Genomic DNA, 23,984 nt, shown 5'->3' with positions numbered 1-23,984 from the left:
ATTTATGGGCTGTCCTTCTTCCAATTTCTATAGTTTGAGGCACTTAAAAATAGATTTAATGAGAATCATATAGAGATTACTGTGTTTTGTGACAAAATGCATAAAGATAGATTTATTCTTGGAGAGAAGTGATTATTAATAATCAATGATTTGACAAAATCCAGAATCCCCCTTTTTTCAATAGTCCACATTTCAAAGTTTAGTCTCTTAAAGGACATAACTGAAAATGAGAATGAGAATGAGATTGAATTAACTCTCTTCACCCAAACTTATTAGGAATTTATTCTGAGTTCTACTCAAGTTTAGGTGGGGATAAATTATTATAATTATTGTCCAAACCTGGGGTTGGTCTAGGAGTAGATATAATATATTTATCCAAATGAGACATAATGCCACTATCTCAGACTTTCATCATAATATTCATAGTTAATTGTCACTCTAAGCAATATTCATCTCTCAAAGGGCACATAAACTATGAGCCCACTATCACCATGGATACTTGCCATTTAAAAGTATATCTTGCTGTCTCATGTGGTTATTTATTTCTCCTTGGTCTTTCCTAATTTCCTGGAAGTCTTTTACATTGATAAGGTGTATCTTTTCTAAGCTATTCATTTTTTTTTCCATTCTTGCCTCAAGAGTTTTTATTTCCATAGTTTTTCAATATTCCTTAAATTCTTTTAGGTATTTATATAATCCTAATGGGGGAAATCCTCTAGAGTCTATGATTAAAGTACTTAGAGGGGTTCTGTTTCTGAAACTGAATTTTTGTGTACCTTTGAATTTACTATAATTCTTTAGAATGGTCTTCTTTCATCTTTAGTTTACTCATCTCTCTAGTTTCAGTTACTGAGCAGGAGCAGGAGCATTACATTAGGACCAGGCTCCTATTCTTTTGTGTTTTTGGATCAGCTTTGGTGCTGCTCAGTCATAATAATTCTGTATTATTATTATTTCTGAGTTTACCTTTACCTACATGGGTAAAGGGTTCCCCAAACTTTGAGATTCATAAAAATGAGTCTTTATGACCCTCTTTGGTGACTCTTGATAGAGTATCATAGGTCACAGAGCCTTGGTGAATCTCCATCTGAATGCTGATATTACCCTAGATTCTAACCACTAGTTCCTTCCGCTCCCCACAGCTTATCAAGTACTAATTTTGTCTTCTGAATTTTCAGAACTTTCCTTAGGTATCTCTGTTCTCACTGTCACTAAGTACATAGACTTTATTGGCATGGAGACATGTGCCTTTGTTCAAGAAACCATCTTAACTTAGCATCCTCCAGTATTACATATGATACATCCTGTTCTAGTCAATATATTTCTCTGTTGTCATAAATTTATCATATTAATGCAAAATCTTTTTAGTTTCATGCAGTATATTTTAATTATCTCTTGTCATTGCCTCTTTTTTATTTGATTAAAGTAATTTCCTAACTATTCCTATAATTATTTTTATTTAATATTTTCTCTAATTACATGTAAAAACCATAACTATTAAAATAAATTATCTGCTTCTCTTCTTTTTAAATAACAAATTAAATAATATATTAGTTTCTAATTTATTATTATAATATATTCTTTTAAGATGTTGGCTTGTGCCTAATTTTGGCCAAAATTTTATGAAGTTTTTTTTTTTTCTTTTGGTAGTTTTCTCAGATTTTTTTTTTTTTTTTCTAAAAGAGGTTCTTTACTTGGCCTATTTTTCAAGCTTACTTATTAAACTGCTGTTGAGTTCAATTATCTTTACTGCTTTATCTAGTCTATTTCATTAGTCAACTTTTCTATATTTTAACTAGTAACAAATAATTTTGATAATATCTTCTTTTAATATATTTTGGGATCTAGAACTGGCATTTCCTCTATATTCTTCCCTTTTACCATTATCATGGTATTTTTTTCTAATATATCTTTCTATTTCTTTCTCTTCTTTAACTTTATTTTTTATTATACCTTTTTTTATTTACAAGACATATGCATGGGTAATTTTTCAGCATTGACCCTTGCAAAACCTTCTGTTCCAATTTTTCCCCTCACCTAGATGGCACGTAGAACAATAAATGTTCTGTTTAATGTTAAATACATTAAAGTATATGTTAAATGCAATATATGTATACATATTGATACAGTTATCTTGCTGAACAAGAAAAATGGGATTTCAAAATAAAGTAAGAACAAGCCGAGAGGGAAAACAAAAGCAAGGGGACAATAACAGAAGGAGTAGAAATACTATATTGTGACCCACACTCATTCCCATAGTTCTTTTGCTGAGTGTAGTACTGAATAACTGGAAGTGATTTGGATCATCTCATTGTTGAAAAGAGCCACATCCATCAAAATTGATCATTATGTAGTCTTGTTGCCCTGTGTAATGATCTCCTGATTCTGCTCATTTCACTCAGCATCAGTTCATGTAAGTCTCTCCAAGCCTCTCTGAAATCATCTTGCTGGTCATTTCTTACAAAAAAAAATATTCCATAACATTCATATACCACAATTAATTCAGCCATTCTCCAATTGATGGGCATCCATTCAATTTCCAGTTTTTAGCCACTACAAAGAGGGCTGCCACAAACATTTTTATACATACAGGTCCCTTTCCCTTCTTCAGTAACTCTTTGGGACATAAGCCCAGAAGTAACACTGCTGGATCAAAAAATATGCACAGTTTGATAACTTTTTGAGCATAGTTCCAAATTGCTCTCCAGAATGGTTGGATACATTCACAACTCCACCATCAATGTATCAGTGTCCCAGTTTTCCCACATCCCCTCCAACCTTCTTTATTATCTTTTCCTGTCATCCTAGCCAATCTGATAGGTGTGTAGTGATATCTCAAAGTTGTCTTAATTTACATTGTCTGGAAACTGTCTGCTATTAGTCTCTTCAGGATTGGAAATCTGTTCTCTTTCAGTATAAAAACTATCTATAGTTTGCTTTTTTACTAATTTTTTTTAAACCCTTGGAATCTGTTTTTTGGGCAGGGAGGTTTCATGCTTCTTCTACAGAACAGGGACAGAGGGACAGTAGCTATCATGCAAACAGGCTGCGAAGAACAGCCTTGCCATGGACGAGCTACTGCCCTGGGAAGAGAGGCATGGTATATTTTTAGCTTAATTTTGAAGAAAGATTCAGTTGTTCTTTGTGTGTAATAGGCATTTGGGAAAAGCATTTGCCCTTTGTGGAATTTTATAAAGAAATTGATATTACTTTACAGAAAACTCACTTACCAACTGAGATTTCAAAAGATGTATAAAGAAGATGGAATAAAGTGTAAGAAATGAAGAAGAATGTAAAATCCTGATAGGTTTCCTAAGTATATTTTCCAGATTACTGAAACTCAAAATGAACTAAAGTTATTGAAGGAAATGAAGAGTTATAACAACATCAAAATTGTTTTTTGTTTGTTTAGGCTATATTGAGGCAAGAGGGCAGAAATGCATTAAATAAGATAAGAAAGGCATTTGCTGAGCAAAGAAATACAAAACCATGATAAACAAGAGGGTAAATGACTTATTTAAGACTACATACTTTCAATTGTAGAATTGGAAATGGAACCTAGGTAAGCTGACTCTAATTCTGATGTTCTTTCTTCTACAATTCACTTCTACAAATATTCATTAAATGTTTCTTAGGTATAAGGACCTGTTCTGAGTCCCATGGATATTGTAATGATAAACAAAAGAGACTGAACAAATCATTTAACTTCTAAATCTTAGTTTCCTGCTCTGTAAAATGAATTGGTTGGATAAGATCTTCTTTGGAATTGCTTCCAGGTTAGAAATTCTGCTTTATGAAACTAAGATTCTATGACACTCTTTCTGTGTCCACTGTTATATAAGGTAATGCACAAATTATGGTGTGATAAAAATATATTTATCAAACTCTATTTCATAAGGAAAAATAAATCCCTCTAATTAATATAATTAAGCCCAGATACTTAATGGTATAAGGACATTAAAAAATAAATGCTATTTTACAGAGTTTGATAGTTAATTATCTATTCTCTCATCATAGAGATGTAAAAACAAATAGGTTGCAAAATTTTAAGTAACAACTATGAAATTTTTATGAATTCATAGAGAATAGGGTAGATGAACTTTTTGTTATAAAACACATTCTTGGTCTTGTAAAAAACCTCTGGATCTTTTTGAAAATGATATTTTCAAGTATATAAAATTAAATACAAAGTAGACCCATTATGTTAAACACAGTTATCAAATTAAACATATAGATATATTTCTATATATGCATATATACACACACATAAAATCTAAAGAAAAACTGGCTTAATCCACATGACATTTCCTCACATTTTAAAAATAAATTCCTAAATTATTTTCATATGTATTCCAAGCCATAGTAATGACTATACACTCTTCCTAAGAAGGAAGGAACTGAATGTTCTGAAGAGAAAGACACTTGTCCACCATTTTTTGTTAGAGAAGTGGCCAGAGAAAGAAGAGAAGATTATTGACTAGTGATTCATTCATAGGATATCTATGGATATATATAGCCATAGGATATATATATATCCTTAGGATATATATGTTATGACTACTATTAAGGTAGTCATTTCATAAGGGATTTAATAAGGTTAAATTGTTTATATTGTACATCAGAAGATGATATTTATAACTCATAAGAACTTGCTTATTAGTAGGGCAGTTAGAAAGAATATACGTAGACAAAAGGCTCATTGTGGGTTGAATGTGAAGGGAAAATATCCATAAAGTAGAATAAAATTAAGAGGAGAGAGAGGAGGAATATGCTGAGAGAAAGTGAATGGCAAAAGTATAATGAATTAAATAATCTCATATAAAAGGGATCAGGATTAAAAAAAAGAGGAAAATCAAATCATTAGTCTTAAAAATAAAAAGAGAGATTTTTTCCACCAATAAAGAGGAAATTAGAGCAATAGAAGTTATTTTGCCCATTTTTTTTGTCAGCAAATTTGATAATCTATGAGAAATATCTACAAAAATAGAACAAGCTATTAATCAACTCCCTAAGAAATATCCCCAGGACCAGATGGATTTACATGTGAATTCTACCAAATATTTAAAGAACAATTAACTTCAATACTATGCAAACTAATTTTTTTTTTTAAATAGGGAAAGGAGTCTTACTAAGTTACTTTTATGACAGAGACATGGTACTGATAACTAAACCAGGTAGGATGAAAACAGAAAAAATAAAATTATATACTAATCTCCCTAATGAATATTGATGCAAAAAAATAAAATATTAGCAAAGGGATTACAGAAAGGCATCCCCAAGATAATACACCATGAGCAAGTAGCATTTATAACAAATGCAGGGCTTGAACTAACAAAAAAAACATATAATTATCTCCATAGAGGTAGAAACAAAATTTGATAAAATCCAACATCCATTCCTATTAAAAACACTAGAAAGTATAGGGATAAATGGACTTTTCCTAAAAATTATCAGTAGCATTTATTTAAAATCATCAACAAGTATCATATTTAATAAGGACAAACTAGAACCATTCCTAATAAGATTAAGGGTGAAAGAAAGTTGCTCACTATCACCATTACTATTCGATTTGGTTTTAGAAATGTTAGCTTTGGCAATAAGAGAAAAAAAGAGATTAAGGAATTAGAATAGGTAATGAGGAAACCAAATTATCACTCTTTGCAGATGATATGATGGTATACTTTGATAACCCTAGCGAATCAACTAAAAAACTACTAGAAAGAATGAACAACTTTAACAGTACACAAAATAAATCCACAGAAATCCTCAGCATTTTTATATATTATCAAGAAAGTCAAGCAGCAAGAGATACAAAGAGAAATTCCTTTTGAAATAATTGTTTATAATATAAAATATTTGGGAATCTAATTGCTAAGGGAAAGTAAAGAACTATGGGGATACAACTATAAAACTCTTGACAAATAAAGTCAGATGTAAACAATTTGAAAAATATCAAGTGTTCTTGGGTAGACAGAGTGAATATAATAAAAATGACAATAATACCTAAATTAATTTACTTATTTAATGCTATAGCAAAAACTGCAAAGCAATTATTTTACAGATCTACAAAAAGTAATAATAAAGTTCATCTCAAAAAAACAAAAATTCAAGAATTGCAAGTGGATTAATGAAAAAAAAATGTAAATGAAAGTGGACTAGCTGTGCCAGATCTAAAACTATATTATAAAGCAGAAATCATCTAAACCATTTGGTACTGGCTAAGAAATAGAGTAGTTGATCATTAGAATAGGTTAGGCTAATAAGACAAAATAATCATTTATTATAGTAATCTAGTATTTGATAAACACAAAAATCCCAGCTTTTGAGAATAAGAACTCACTATTTGACAAAAACTCTGAGAAAATTGGAAACTAATATGGCAGAAACTATGAATTGATCCACACCTAACACCATATACCAAGATAAGGTTGAAATGGGTTCATGATCTAGACTTAAGAGTACAAGCAAATTAGAGAACATAGAATGGTTTATCTCTTTGATCTCTGGAGAAGAAAGGAATTGTTGACCAAAGAAGAATTGGAGATCATTATTGATCACAAACTAGATAATTTTGATCATATTATTCTAAAAAGCTTTTGTAAAAACAAAAGTAATGCAGACAAGATTAGAAGAGAAGCAATAAACTGGGAAAACATTCTTATATTTAAGGATTCTGATAAAGGCCTCATTTCTAAAAAATATCAAGAATTCATTCAAATTTATAGGAATTCAAGCCATTCTCTAATTGATATGTGATCAAATGATATGAATAGACAATTTTCAGATGAAGAAATTGAAACCAAATTTTTAGCCATATTAAAAAAGTGCTCTAAATCACAATTGATCAGAGAAATGCAAATTAAAACAACTCTGAGATACCATTACACACCTCTCAGATGGACTAAGATGACAGGAAAAGTAATGACAAATGGTGGAGGAGATGTGGGGAAACTAGGACACTATTACATTGTTGATGAAGTTGTAAAGTAATCCAACAATTCCTGAGAGCAATTTGGAACTATTGCCAAAGAGCTATCAAACTGTGCATACCCAGTGATCCAGTAGTGTTTCTACTGAACTTATATCCCAGTGAGATTTTAAAGGAGAAAAAGGGACTCACATGTGCAAAAATGTTTGTGGCAGCCCTTTTTGTAATGATAAGACACTGGAAATTCAGCGGTTGTCCATCATTTGGAGAATGGCTGAATAAGTTTTGGCACATGAATGTTATGGAATATTATTGTTCTATAAGAAATGATCAGCAGGATGATTTCAGAGAGGCTTGGAGAAACTTACATGAATTGATGTTAAGTGAAATCAGCAGAACCAGATCATTGTACATGGCAACAAGAAGATACAAAGATCAATTCTGATGGATGTGGTTCTTTTCAAAAACAAATTATTGAGAAACTTTGAATGATCTTGTGAAGAGGAAAGCCATCTACACCCAGAGAGAGGACTGTGGGAACTGAGTGTGTTTCACAACATAACATTTTCACTCTTTTGATTGTTGTTTGCTTGTATTTTATTTTTTCTCATTTTTTTCTTGTTTGATTTTGTTTTTCTTGTGTCACAAGATAATTGCATAAACATGTATGCATATATTAGATTTAACATATATTTCTACCATTTTTAACATGTATTGGACTACTTGCAATTTAGAGGAGGGGTTGGGGGAAGGTGGGGTAAATTGGAAGACAAAGTTTTGATAAAGTTAATATTGCAAAATTATCCACACATATGTTTTGAAAAGAAAAGCTTTAAAAAATATTTTTTATAAATACAAGCAAAATTGGCTTTTAGTGGATTCTTTATGTCAATATAAATCAAGATTGGAATATTGCAAATACAAAAATTAATTTTGCCATCGATTACATTAAGAAAGGGAACAGAGAAATGGAGTGAAGGGAATAAATATTTCTATGGTAACTACTCTGTGCCAAGCAATGAGCTGTGTGTTTAACAAATATTATCTCGGGGGCGGAGCCAAGATGGCGGAGAAGACACACACGACTTTCTAAGCTCTTCTCTTACCCTCTTTATCAATATTATATCGAGCCTCAAAAATAGTCTTGACTGCTACAATTCGTAAAGATAAGAAGTAGAACAACTCACCGGCCGAAGAAAATCTGCAGTCTCGCCAAAAAAGGGCCCAGGGGGGAGATCCGCGCAGATGGGGAGAGAAATTAGGTTCTGAGGAGAGTCTCAAACCAAGGGTGAAAGCACAGATCTCAGCACAAGCGCGCAGCCCCAACCTGCAGTACAGGCTTCTCCTTGGGGCAGTTGTGATCCTGCACAGCAGGAGGATGCAGCCCAGGATAGCTTCCAATCTGCACAGTGGGGAGCTTGGCTTGGGGCCATAGAGCTTTTCCAGGGCCGATTTGCATTGGGCAGAGACACTAGGGCAGAGTTCAGGAAGTCTGCGGTCTGCTGCTAATACTCACAGTCCCACAAGAGGCTCCGGCCTGGGGCAGTGACACTTTCACCCCTTAGTCTCTAGCCAAGGGCAATCGCTAATCCACTCAGCCCTACTAAGCCGTTTGATAGCTCCACCAGTGCTGAATCCACTTCCTGTTGGGGGAAGGGAAAACTCTCACTCAGAGCACTCCCATACCTTGGAGCCAGAAATCGGTTTAAATCTTTCCCTGCTCTGCAGAGGAAGCTGGTAACCCCCTTGCCTAGGAGACCTACCCTAAAGGCTTTAAAACATGAATAAAAAGATGAAAAGAACGATCAACAGCTTCTATGCAGAAAAAGAGCAGGTCAGCAAACCTGAAGAGAACTCAAACAGCAAAAATGCATCAGACTGTCCTCCTTTACATAATGCTCTCATAGAAGAGACCATTAAAAGTCTCAAAAGAGAGTTAGAAGATAAATGGGAAAGGAAGAGAAGCCTTAAGAGAGCAACAACTTCCTAAATACGAATTGGAAAAGTAAAAATCTCAGGAAAGTAAAATTGTGAATTGGAAAAATAAGAATTCCACTAGAAAATAGGATTTGTGAATTGGAAAGACAAAGAACTCGCAAGAAAGTAGGATCTGTGAATTGGAAAAGAAAATAATTCACTAAAAAAAAAATTAGTGAAATGGAAAAAATTCCACAGACCAAAACAATACTTCAAAACTCAATTGGACATATACAGAAAGAAGTAAAAAGCTAATGAAGAAAATAATTCTTTAAAAATTAGAACAGAACAAATTGAAACTAATGATGCATTGAGACAGCAAGAATCAGTCAAGCAAAAACAAAAATGACAAACTGGAAAAAACATGAATTATCTACTACTCAAAAGCGACAGACTTGGAAAATAGATCTAGAAGGGATAATCTGAGTATTATTGGACTTTCTGAAAACTATGATGAAAAAAAGAGCCTAGATACTATTTTACAAGAAATCATCAAGAGAACTGCCCAGATGTAATAGAATCAGAAGGTAAAATAGGCATTGAAAAAATTCATCGAACACCTTCTGAAAGAAACCCTAAAATAAAACCCAAGGAATATTGTGGCAAAATTTCAGAACTATCAGATTAAGAAAACATTTTACAAGCAGCCAAAAAAAAACCATTTAAATACTGGGTGCACAATAAGGATCACCAAGATCTGGCTGCCTCTACATTAAAGGAAAGAAGGGCCTGAATATGATATTCCAGAAGGCACAAGAACTTGGGATGCAGCCAAGAATAAACTACCTCAGCTAGGAGCATTTTCTTCAGGGAAGAAGATGGACATTTAATGAAACAAATGAATTCCATTTGTTTCTGAAGAAAACAGAATTAAACAAAAATTTGATCTCAAGAATAGAACTCAAGAGATGCAGAAAAGGTAAAAATAACTCTTGAGAATTGTATTTCGTTGTGGATATACAAAAAAATACATGTAAACTTTGATTGTACTGATATAACATAAAAAGGGAAGTAGATATGGAAAAGGGATGATGGCAGAATAAGGTGGGAAGGAGGGATAAAGGGGAAACCACATCCCACAAAGAGGCTAAGAAACTTATCATATCTGAGGGAATTTAGAGAGGGGAGGAACATTGGTGAATCTTACTCTCATCAGAGTTAGCTCAAAGAAAAATAATTGACATTTGTTTTAGAGTAAATTCTCTCGCCTCATTAAAAACGGGGAGAGGAAAAGGAAAAGAGATAATATAAGGGAAGGAAGGGAAAGACTCAAAGGGGAGGGAGGGATTATAAAGAGGATAAGTATCGTGATACAAGAGGTACATAAGTTTTAAAGGGGAAAGAGGTTTGGGAGGCAAGAATAAATAAAGCACAATCTGGGGTTATTAGGATGGCAGGAAATACAGATTTAGTAATTCTAACCGTAAATGTGAATGGGATGAACTCCCCATAAAGAGGAGGCAGATAGCAGACTGGATCAAAGTCAGAACCCTACAGAATGTTGTTTACAAGAAACACATTTAAAGCAGGGGATACATATAGAGTAAAGGTAAAGGCTGGAGCAAAATCTATTATGCTTCAGGTGAACTCAAAAAAGAGGTAGCTCATCCTTATCTCAGATCAAGCAAAAGTAAAAATTGATCTAATTAAAGAGATAAGGAAGGAAACTACATCCTGCTAAAGGGTAGCATAAACAAAGAAGCAATATCAATATTAAAACATATATGCACCAAGTGGTATGGCACTCAGCTTCCTAAAGGAGAAGTTAAGAGAGTTGCAAGAAGAAATAGACAACAAAACTGTAATAGTAGGAGATCTCAATCTTGCACTCTCAGAATTAGACAAATCAAACCACAAAACAAATAAGAAAGAAATTAAAGTAAATAGAATATTAGAAAAATTAGGTATGTTAGATCTTTGGAGAATTGAATGGAGATAGAAGGGAATATACTTTCTTCTCAGCAGTTCATGGAACCTATTCAAAAATTGACCATATATTAGGACATAAGACCTCAACATTAAATGCAAGAAAGCAGAAATAGTAAATCTTTCTTTTCAGATCATGATGCAATAAAAACTACATTCAACAAAAAGTTAGGGAAATAGACCAAAAGTAATTGGAAACTAAACAATCTCATCTTAAAGAATGATTGGGTGAAGCAACAAATTATAGATACATTAATAATTTCACTCAAGATGATGACAATGATGAGACATCATACCAAATTTGTGGGATGCAGCCAAAGCGGTAATAAGAGGAATTTTATATCCTTAGAGGCTTACTTGAATAAACAGAGAAAGAAAAGATTAATGAATTGGGCTTGCAACTAAAAACTAAAAAGACCAAATTAAAACCCCAATCAAATACTAAATTGGAAATTCTAAAATTAAAGGAGAAATTAAAATATTGAAAGTAAAAACTATTGAACTAATTAATAAAACTAAGATTTGGTTCTATGAAAAGCCAATAAAATAGATAAGCCTTTGGTAAATCTGATTAGAAAAGGAGGGAGGAAAATGAATTTAGTAGTCTTAAAATGAAAAGGAGATCTTTCCACCAAGGAAGAGGAAATTAGAGAAATAATAAGGAGTTATTTTGCTCAACTTTATGCCAATAAATTTGATAACCTAGTGAAATGGATGACTACCTCCAAAAATATAGACTTCCCAGACTAACAGAGGAGGAAGTAAATTGCTTGAATAGTCCCATTTCAGAAAAAGAAATAGAACAGGCAATTAAACAACTCCCTAGAAAAATCCCCAGGACCAGATGGATTTACATGTGAATTTTACCAAACATTTAAAGAACAATTGGCCTAATGCTATATATAAATTATTTGATAAAATAGGAATGAAGGAGTCCTACAAATTCCTTCTATGACACAGACATGGTAACTGATACCTAAACCAGGTAGGCTGAAAACAGAGAAAGAAAATTATAGACCAATCTCCTAATGAATATTGATGCTAAAATCTTAAATAAGATATTAGCAAAAGACTACAGAAAATCATCTCAAGATAATACACTATGATCAAGTAGGATTTATACCAGATATGCAGGGCTGGTTCAATATTAGAAAACTATCAATATAATTGGCCATGTTAATACCAAATTAACAAAACCATATGATCATCTCAATAGATGCAGAAAAAGCATTTGATAAATCCAACATCCATTCCTATTAAAAACACTTGAATATAGGAATAAATGGACTTTCCTTAAAATAATCAGCAGCATCTATTTAAAACCATCAATAAGCATCATATGTAATGGAGACAAACTGCAACCATTCCAATAAGATCTGAGTGAAACAAGGTTGCCACTATCACCATTACTATTTAATATTATATTAGAAACGCTAGCTATAGCAATAAGAACTGAGAAAAAGATTAAAGGAATAAGAATAGGCAATGAGGAAGCCAAATTATCACTCTTTGCCGATGACATGATGGTATACTTAGAGAACCCCAGAGATTCTGCTAAAAAGTTATTAGAAATAATCCACAACTTTAGCAAAGTTGCTGGTTATAAAATAAACCCACATAAGTCATCAGCATTCTTATATATCACTAACAAAATCTAACAGTCAGAGTTACAAAGAAATTCCATTTAAAGTAACTACTGATAATATAAAATATTTAGGAATATATCTGCCAAGGGAAAATTAGAAACTTTATGAGCAAAATTACAGACCTCTTTTCACACAAATTAAGTCTGATCTAACCAATTGGAAAAATATTAAATGCTCTTGGATAGGGCGAGCAAATATAATAAAGATGACAATATTACCTAAACTAATCTATTTATTTAGCGCTATACCAATTAGACTCCCAAAAAACTATTTTAATGACCTAGAAAAAATAACAACAAAGTTCATATGGAAAACAAAGGTCAAGAATTTCAAGGGAATTAATGAAAAAAAATCAAATGATGGTGGCTTAGCTGTACCAGATCTAAAATTATATTATAGAGCAGCAGTTCAAAACTATTTGGTATTGGCTAAGGAATAGATTAGTTGATCAGTGGAATAGATTAGGTTCAAGGGACAAAACAGTCAACAAATATAGCAACCTAGTCTTTGACAAACCCAAAGATCCCAGCTTTTGGGATAAGAACTTACTGTTTGATAAAATTGCGGAAAATTGAAACTAATATGGCAGAAAGTAGGCATTGATCCATACTAACGCCGTACACCAAGATAAGTCAAAATGGGTTCATGACCTAGGCATAAAGAATGAAATTATTAATAAATTAGAGGAACATAGGATAGTTTACCTCTCAGACCTGTGGAAGGGAAGGTCTTTATGACCAAAGCAGAACTAGAGATCATTACTGATCACAAATAGAAAAATTTCAATTATACCAAACTGAAAAGTTTTGTACAAACAATACTAATGCAGATAAGATTAGAAGGAAGCAATAAACTGGAGAAAATATTTTTACAGTCAAAGGTTCTGATAAAGGCCTCATTTCAAAATATATAGAGAATTAACTCTAATTTATAAAAATCAAGCCATTCTCCAATTGAAAAATGGTCAAAGGATATGAACAGACAATTCTCAGATGAAGAAATTGAAACTATTTCTAGTCATATGAAAAGATGCTCCAAGTCATTATTAATCAGAGAAATGCAAATTAAGACAACTCTTAGATACCACCACACACCTGTCAGATTGGCTAAGATGACAGGAAAAATAATGATGATTGTTGAGGGATGGGAAAACTGGGACATTGATGCATTGTTGGTGGAGTTGTGACGGGTCCATCCATTTTGGAGAGTAGTTTGGAACTATGCTCAAAAAGTTATCAAACTGCATACCCTTTGATCCAGCAGTGTTACTACTGGGATTATATCCCAAAGAGATTATAAAGAAGGAAAGGACCTGTATGTGCACGAATGTTTATGCCAGCCCTTTTTGTAGTGGCTAGAAACTGGAAACTGAATGGATGTCCATCAGTTGGAGAATGGCTGAATAAATTGTGGTATATGAAAATTATGGAATATTACTGTTCTGTAAGAAATGACCAACAGGATTATTTCAGAAAGGCCTGGAGAGACTTACACGAAATGATGCTGAGGGAAAGGAGCAGGGACCAGGAGATCATATATACTTCAACAACAATACTAGATGATGACCAGTTCTGATGGATCAGGCCATCCTCAGCAGCGAGATCAACCAAATCATTTCTAATGGAGCAGTAATGAACTGAGCTAGTGATGCCCAGAAAATAACCTGGAGATGACTAAAACCATTACATTAAATTCCAATCCCTATATTTATCACACATGCATTTTTGATTTCCTTCACAAGCTAATTGTACAATAATTCAGAGTCTGATTCTTTTGTACAGCAAAATAATGTTTTGAGTCATGTATACTTATTGTGTATCTAAGTTATATTTTAATATATTTAACATCTACTGGTCATCCTGCCATCTAGGGGAGGGGGTGGGGGGGGTAAGTGGTGAAAAATTGGAACAAGAGGTTTGGCAATTGTTAATGCTGTAAAGTTACCCATGTATAAATCCTGTAAATAAAAGGCTATTAAATTAAAAAAAAAATACAAAAAAAACAAAAAACAAATATTATCTCATTTGTTTCTGCAAGGTAGGTATTTGTTATTATTTCCATTTTAAATTTGAGAAAAATTTGACAAAAAATATTAATTGACTTGGCCAGGGTCACAGAACTAGTAAATGTTTAAGGGAAGATATCACTCAGCTATGTCTAGTGGGATTTAGTGGTGAGGATGAAGGAGGTGATTTAATGTGGATATCACAGAGGATATCTGTAGAATTGTCCTCAAGTCTGGATACCAGCATCTTGCTATAATACTGTTAGATGAAAGAATTTCTCGATTAAGAGATCAGAATGTCAGAAATCCTCTAAATTATAGTATCTGAAGATCTTTTGAAGGAACTAAGGAAAATTTATTGAGGGCAAGAGAAAATTGAGGAAGGGGAACAATAGCTATAATCAAGGATTTCTAGGTCTGATAAAAGAAAGAAAAATTAAATTAAAAAATTAAACTGGGCCTGTTTAGAGCCAGACTTCATTCTTGAGAGGATTGACTGAGTTTTTAAAGTGACAAATAAAGCTAGATAACTATTACCAGATTTCTTGTAGCACAATTTTGTTTTTCAAATATGTGCTAGGCTAAAAGTTCTTTCCAACTTTGAAATTCTGTAAGTGTTTGACCTATAATTCATATATTCATCCCATTATTCTGATCACAGCCAACAACTATTTTTTTTTACCTTGCTATACAGTCATTTCATATATATATTTTTTAGCTCAGCACTCCATATGTATCATTAAAACTGAAATTCCTAGGGTTAGGTAAGGATTGCTGGAAAGGTAGCTGCTATTTTACTTCTAAAAACCAGTATGTGCTTTTCATGTATAATAGAAAATAGTTCCAAGAACAGGGTACTGAAAAAAATCTCACATTCTTTCTGAAGTGCATTACAATTAGCTTACATAAGCAGAGAAACTTAACAGTTTTATGTATCATTTTAAGAAACTAGAAGTAAAAACTTTTTTTAAATGATTGCCAATCATGATGAGAAGTCATCTCCAGTCACAATAGATGTTTAGCAATCACAAAGATGTTTAGAAAATTCTGTTGTTCAGAAAATTCTGAAGATGTTCAGAAAATTACTGATTCATCTCTAATACAAAGCAGGGCAATGTGAAATGTTTAAATATGCATTATTTGCACTTCAATGTAGATACCACCACCAAATATGTCTCTAAGTATCAGAAAATATCTGATCCTTTGTTTAAAAGGGATCTAAGTCCCAGGCAACTGCTTTTCTGAATTTATATCAGGTCAAAGCACTTATTCTCTTTTATTTCTGGGACAGTACTTGCAAAGGCAAAAACAAATTCAATTACATGAAGATTAGTACCCTCCCCAAATCTAAAATTAGCTATTATTTACTTATTCTTGCACAACATATTTCTATTCATAGAACAGTTTCTTGACGGCCTACACTGATATTTTGTTTTTATCTTTATATTACCTGAACTCCCCACTGCTTAACTTCTTTGTTCATCATATATCCTGAATGGGTTATGACTCAAACCCACAATGAATCACACAGGCAACGGTCTGACACAAGATGAAATTCTACCTAATTGGTTGTACCTGAATAATGAACAGGTGAATTTACCTATAGTCAGAGGGCAAGACTGGCCATCAGATGCCAACCAAGATACAGCATAGATTTATGCCTCATGACCTGGAAGAAGAAAAGAGCACTGGATAGCCTGGCATAAGAAAGTGGTAGCAAGAGAAATTACAGAAAGAAGATTGGGAAGAAAGCTGGGAGAGAAGTAACCAAGTGTTTTATATATATATATATATATATATATATATATATATATATTTTTTTTCCCTCTGTAAAAAGGTCAGAGAGAGATTAAAGTCACTAGAAGAACAAGACAGGAGATGGCAGTGTTTGATTTATTCACCCCCTGTAAGTTGCCACAGAGGTGTGGTAGTTGCCTCTTTGTTCATTTTTCTGAATACCTGGATATCACTAAGGTACTACAGCAGCAGGCTTTCAACACACAAAACAATTTATAAAGTCTTTTTTCTGTAACTTTAGCTATGATTGATATTTAATAGTTACAACCCAATATTTTTATTCTGCAACTGCTAAAGTTTATGTTTATTCTTCCTCTTCTGTCCTTCACCTTTTCATTTTCTCCTCTTCTCTAATGTTCAATCCCCTTTCCGCAAACAATTTGCTCATATTCAAATTGACAACTTCATTCATCCCTCTGGTAATTTGCAAGATTTCAAGCTAAACAGACTAGGCAGAAATTCCCCTTTCTACTCCTGCCAGAAGAGATTGGCTCATTTCCTAGATTTCAAGAAGTATAGCTACCTTTCCATTAGGCTTCCACTGAAATGGATAGGGCCTTCTGGATTCTTCTGCATGATAGATTTTGTTAGGGTTATTGGCTTGAAAATATTTGGATATTTTTTTTAACTCATTTCTCCATTTCTCCATTCTTTGTGATTGTCCAACTTTTGTTTTTCTTTGATCATTATCTCCTCCCCAACCCCTCCTCCCCAAACCAATTGTTTTCCTTTTTAGGAAAATACATTTGCATAGACTTTTAAGTTTACCAAAGGATACACTTAAAAATCACTTACTGGATGTTAGACTCTGGGGAAGATTTAAGTTTTAGATAAAATAAAGGTCAAGCCCTTAAGGAATATTTAGTCTTAACAATAAGGCAATAAATTAATAGGATTGAGAGGATGTAAAGGTGCTAAATTTGTAGTTAGATATTCTGGATTTTAATCTTGATTATATTTCTTATATAATAATGTGACCTTAAGAAAGACAAACCTCTCTTGCTCTCATTGTTTTCATATTTACTATAAAGAAAAGCATTTGTCTTTTACTCTAAAAAGAGCTTCTTTTAAAAATAAGACTTGATTTCAATACTTGACTGACACAAACTAGTTATTTCTTCCTAAGCAACTCACTTATCCTATCTGTGCCACAGGTAATAAGCACAAGATGTGAAGAAGTAAGATTTTTCTGTACAGGGAGTGGTTTTTTAACAGGAGTTCCCTATTTTGGCATTATCTCAGGCCTACTGTAAAAGAAAGAAATAATAAATAGTAAAGGGCTGGATTGTATAATCTCTGAACTTTTCTGTTCTAAACCTATGCTCCTGTGTTAATGTCCATCTTCCTTGATGTCTGTACAGTATGGTCAAGGAATGTTATAATGCATACAGTACAGATTATACACTTCTATATCTATCTGTCTGTCTATCTATCTGTCTGTCTTTCTATCTATCCATCTATCTATTTCCACTGTAGAAAAGGAAAACTGAAAGTGACTTTAAGAGATCAGTTAGTCTAGCTCTTTGCCTCTGGGCAGGACTAAATTTAATCCACATATGACTTAAACATTCTTAGAAAAGTGAGCATCTTTCTTATTCTAAAACCCACCCATGAGGCCTCCCTCATACCTCCTCTCTTGAAAGTTAATTCCAGTTTTATGGGGTTACTAGAATAAGTAAGATCTCCTTGGAGCTGTCCTGAATTTCTACTCCTGAAGTTGAAATCTACTTTTTTTTCATTCATAGTACTAGGAGAAATGATAAAAATCTGTCATTTAGTCAGCGTATAAATAATTCTTCAATCTTTAGCTAACTTTTCAATCTTAAAGTATTTTTGATTGGGTCACCCAGTATCTTCTTCTTATATTCCCTAACCCTTAATGTTCATGGTTAATTGTTAAATCCCACTCAGGTATTTTTTGTCTCTCTTGAAATAAGTTATTTCAGAAATGGAAAATGATCATTTCCTTAGAACATACAAATGGCCATGCTAGATCAACCCTATAATCCATGAATTTTGGGATTTGATACAATTGATTAAAGAACTCTAGCCAAAGGCTGTGGAAGGTTTATAACCTTGATACCAATTTTGACTATGCTTAGGGATATGCTTTCCATAAAAATTCCACTTTTCTATACTTTTATTTTTCAGTCAAATAATGTTTATTGGACAATAACTCTATTTAAGGCACTATTCTAATAAATTGTGCAAGATAATAGGAAATTATGATACCAATACTAGCAAAATTAAAATAATAATAAATACTAATAATAATCAATTTAATAGTAAAATTAAAATAGTAATAATAGTAAAATATTATTTATACATATCTTCAAAGAAATGCAATAGGAAGGAAAGAAATAAGCATTTATTACAATGTTTTGTTGAATACTTGCCATGATCCAATCACTGTGCTAAATGCTTTCCAAATATTATCTCACTTGGTTCTCATGATAACTTTGGGCCTTGGGGTTGGAGTCAGATAGAGGTTAAATGACTTACTCATGGCTATATAATTAGTAAGTATATGAACCAAGATTTGAAATCAGATCTTTGTGACTCTAGGCCTAGCCCTCTACTAAGACTACTTCTGTAGAGGACATGAGAAGTCCTCTATACTGATGAAACAATTGTCAGTAATTTGATTGATCTTGGAGAATTAGATACTACAAGATGGGAGAAAGAAAGAAAGAAAGAGAGAAGGAAAGAAAGAAAGAAAGAAAGAGAGAAAGAAAGAAAGAGAGAGAGAAAGAGAGAAACAGAGAAAGAAAAAAAGAAGGAAAGAAAGAGAGAGAGAGAAAGAAAGAGAGAGCGAGAAAGAGAGAGAGAGGAACGAAGGAAGGAAGGAAGGGAGGAAGGAAGGAAAGAAGGAAGGAAGAAAAAAATAGAAAAAAGGAAGGAAAAGGAAAAGAGAGGGAAAGAAAAAAATAGAAAAAAAAGGAAGAAATAGAAAAGAAAGAATTGTAAGCATGACTTTACTCAAATTCTTGGCAAAATATGAGAGCATATGTGATGGTGAGTTAACATATGGAAACTAAAGTGTTGATTGAAAAGAGACAGAAGGACTTTATCAAAACCAATTCATAAACAACTCTCTTTACTTCTGTTTTTGACAACATCCAGAAATATGTTACCTAAGGCTTTGTGAAAGGATATGGCAAAGCACGTTCTTTTGGTCAGTGAGATTGAGATGTCTGGATTGGGTGACAGTACAATTTTGTAAATTGAATGGCAAAAAAACTGACTGAAATAGCAATAAAAAAAAACTAAAAGCAAAGGAAATTTACAATAAAGGGTTATAAGGATCTAGTCTTGATCTCTATTGAGAATTTCTTTTAAAAAAATGAATGATGAAAATATAAATGAAATGCTAAAGATAGCACAAACTGTATCTCTAGGGTGAGGGGGAGAATGAAATGGAGGGGAAAAAACAATGCATTATGACTTTATTATATATTTAAAAGGAACATTAAGTTGTACATAATAGATTTACAGCTTTGTGTGTGTGTATGTGTGTGTGTATGTGTGTGTGTGTGTGTGTGTGTGTGTGTGTGTGTTTACAGGGTAAGATATGAGCTCTTTCAGGCTTCTTTTGCTAAGGGCTGCAGGCCTGATTGTTTCCCAGATGTTATAGTAATATAATCCTGAGGCACACAAGTGAGCTTCCTGTCTGGTGCTCCATTGATAGGGCAGCCTGGGATTTTCTGGTGTTGATGGAAGTAAAAGGGGTCTGTCAGCTTACTTGTCCCTAAGGAGAAGTTCTAGTCATAGTGTCTAGCATGTGCAGCAGCTGATGGGTTATTTCTATATTTCCCTGCAGCTACATTAAAGCATATGATGTCTGACAATTGGAGATTTCCTGTTTGCCTGGTGATGTACTAGAGCACTTAATGGTTCTCAGAGTTGAAATCTGCTGTCCATTGTGCAGAGTGAAAATATCCCTCCTGCAATAAAAGAGAGTGAAACAGAGCTCTGAGCCTTTAGCACTTTATGAAAGGATTCATGGGACCATCTAGTGAAGTGGACCTCAGATCTTCCTCATGATTTGAGATGCACCCTCCTTTCAAGTCCCTATTTTTATAGGGATAGAGATCTAGACTTTCAGAAACAGCTATAACAAATACAGAATAATTCTATCAATTGATTTCTGAAGCATAAACTAAATAAACAAAATAATATATAAACAGGGTCAGGGAGTGAAGCAAGGAATATCTTCACAGAAGTTGGACCAGCTTCATCTTAGGTTAGGCAGGAAGAGATGGTACAAGCTATCACAGTCAATGACTTAAGTGGTCATAAGATGATCACCTGCTTGTATTGCATAAAACAGAATTGTCTAGAGATATACAAATAAATTGAAAAATTGTCCGTGTAATTGAGTTTCTGCCACACTGAGCTTATCTACTCCATAATAGGGAGAAACAAAGGTGGAGGGTGTCTACTTAACTTCCTATGATTAAACAAATGAACTTAGGCTCACAACTCTGAGACCTAATATATAGCACTTGTAATCACTCCACCTATGGAATCATATCAAGTTGATTAATATTGATTGGAATAGAGGAGGGTTCCAAATGAAATTAGTTCTCACACCATTCCACTGGCTATTCTGAGACATGTAAAAAAAGAGAAGGCCATTTGCCTGCTCCACAGCCCCGGGGCTCAGAATCCACCACTAGTTTTCTGTGTGAAGCTTGCTGCTGGATACTCTTTTCTGGACTTGGCTCTCCCTTTCCTGGAATGAAACAAAACTTTCCTGCTTATCTTACAAGTTTCTTGATCTAAATAATTGTTTCTTCCTGCCTTTTTTGCTGGCTTTGTATTGGGATGCTATTTTATAAGCTTTTTGGAGGTAAACATGGGAGAATTCCCATCTTGGCTTCCAGAAGGCTCCTCTGTTTAAATGTTTAATTTGTATTCCAGGTGTATTCAAGATGTTGAATACAAATGCTTTATTCCTGGGAGGTTGACTGTACAAGAGTCACTTAATCCCTTTTAATTCTTTTTTTCCCTCATAATCTCTTTTTGTTTTGTTTTGTTTTTGCTGAGGCAATTGGGGTTAAATGACTTGCCCAGAGTCACACAGCCAGGAAGTGTTAAGTGTCTGAGGCCAAATTTGAACTCAGGTTCTCCTGACTCCAGAGCTGGTGCTCTATCCACTGTAACACCTAGCTGACCCTCTTCCTTCACAATCTAATCAAGCATAATTTACTTCATAAATTGTTCTAGTCATGGCAAATATTTTATGAAGTAAATAGAGATTTTGTAAAAAGAGATTTTGTTTCACCTTAGAAGATAGAAATAGAAATAAATAAGTGGAAGTTTCAAAGAGTTAAATTTACACTTGTGTTAAAAACAAAAACAAAAACAAAAAGCTTTCCCAATGCTCAGGAGCATGAGAAAATGAAAAACGCATCTTTGGAAATGTAACTTTTCCCTGTCACTAGGAGTCTTTTAAGTAAAGCCTGAATAACCAGTGTATGAATATTTTGAGAGGATAATGCTTCATTAAACGTTGGATTAGATAATCTTTAGGTTTATTTTCAAATTTGAGATTCTATGATTTTATTTGGAAGGCAATACTCACTAATACTCACAATACTCACTAATTGAAATCTAGGCAGTCTAGTGGATAGTATGCTGAGGGTGGAGTCAAGAAGATTTACTTTTGAATTTGGTCTCAGACACTTCCTAGCTATGTGAGCCTGATCAAATGACAACCACTGCCTGCCTTAATTTCTTATTTGTAAAATGGGGAGAATATTAATGATAGTGTTTTTATAAGGATCAAATGAGATACTTGATAGGGTTTTGCACATAGTATATATTTAATAAATTTTGTGTTTTTTTCCCCTTCCTCCTTTAAAATAAAATAAAACAATTGATATTAGTAGAATGAAAAATCCTTAAAGACAGAAACTTGCACTTTTTTGTCTTTTTCTCTATTCTCTAGGAGGTTCTTTTATTTAGTGGCTTCTTAATAAAAGTGTTGAATTGTGTTGTTAGTATTTTCCTTTGTTTTTCTTTAATCATCTAAGAACTCATGAGATGTTGCCTAATTTGAAGTTCTTTTGTTATTGTTTAATCATTTTCAATCATGTGTGACTTGCAATCCTGTTTGGAATATTCTTGGCAATGATAATGGAGTGATTTGTTATTTCCTTCTCCACTTCATTTTACAGATGAAAAAATATCCTACAGAGCAAATAAGTCTCCACATTACATTTGAATTCGGGAAGATGAGTCTTCCTTACTCCAGACATGGCATTCTATGGTACTGCCTCGATTTGATTCTCTTGCCTTCTTTTATTAATTCTGATTAATAAAGATTAAGAATAATATATAGTTACCCTAATAACATATAATGTCCCCTTTTATACTTCTATATTAGGAACATAGATGCCCAAATGATTCTAGTAAGGAAAAGCTTCTTTGAGGTGATGCTAGAAAAAGAAGTATCTCCTCATGCTGCTGTAATTGCACTGGAGGCAAGACATTTGGAATTGATCCACCTGCCTCTCTGTGTAAAACTTAATGCATTTAAAGTGAAGTGTTTCACATTTTTGAGCAACAGAAATTTAAAGTCTAGGTGTTTGAATAGGAGTTGCTTTACCAGGGTGTTTCAAGCTGGTGACAAAATCTATGTTAATTCCTTTCAATATCTATATCTGGCAGGAAGTGACATCCATACTGAAGCCCAAAGAAGTACTCTGAAAGTGCTTTTTAAAGCCAGTGAATAAGGTGGGAATAGAGCATGAATTCAGTCTCATTCATTTCTATAGAAATACAGGTATCATTCTTTCTGGCACTAATGTTACAATGTCATTTACCCTCAGCTTTTCACTGTTATTCATCCCAAAAGCCCAATCAGTGGAAGATTAATCATCTCTAACTTCATAACATCTCATGACTGATATTTTCTCATTATGATGTTGCCAATATCTTATTTCAGGCTTTTAGCCTTACATTTTCCCTTGCCTGAATTATGATAATACCTTTCTTGTTGGTCTTTGAATCAAGATTCTTTCTTCTCCAGTCCAATATCATCATACCCCAAAACACAAATCCAGGTATGCCAACCTCTACTAATTTAGTTTCATTGGCCTTTCATTATCTCTAGAGCACAGATTCTTAAAGCATTTTTTTTTGTGTGCTATCAGTCTTATGGGCACTCTGGTGAAACCTATGGATGTTTTTAAATGTATAAAACTACTTAAGATTAAAATAAAAACCAATTACTTTAAAACAAAAAAAAAAGGCTATCAAAATAATAATAATTTAAAAAAGAAATATTCATGAAACCAAAACTAAGAAATCCTGCTTTAGAGTCAAATGCAAAATCCTTTATTTTGAAATTTAAAACTCATTATGTTCTTATTTCAACTTACCTTTCCAGACTTATTTACATGAAGCTCCCCTCCCCCAACCTTGCCACTGAATATTTTAAATTATCAAAGCTTAAAGCTATACGAAAACTTTTGGGACAAGTGTCATACTTTTATCTTCTATCTCCATCAAACAATGGTTCATTAACATTTGCTTAATTGTTATTGTTCAGATATGGCATTCTCTCCCCAACATTTGTTGTTTCCTCTACATGATCCTTCATATCTGAAATATATTTTTCTTCTCACCTATAATCATCTTAGAATCTCTAATTTCCTTCTCTTATAAGAGGTCTCTCTCTAATGCCTCCTTTCTTAAA

Source organism: Sarcophilus harrisii, chromosome 1, assembly GCF_902635505.1.
Source record: "Sarcophilus harrisii chromosome 1, mSarHar1.11, whole genome shotgun sequence".
Taxonomy (NCBI): Eukaryota; Metazoa; Chordata; class Mammalia; order Dasyuromorphia; family Dasyuridae; genus Sarcophilus; species Sarcophilus harrisii.
Note: the sequence above shows the minus strand (reverse complement) of the source record.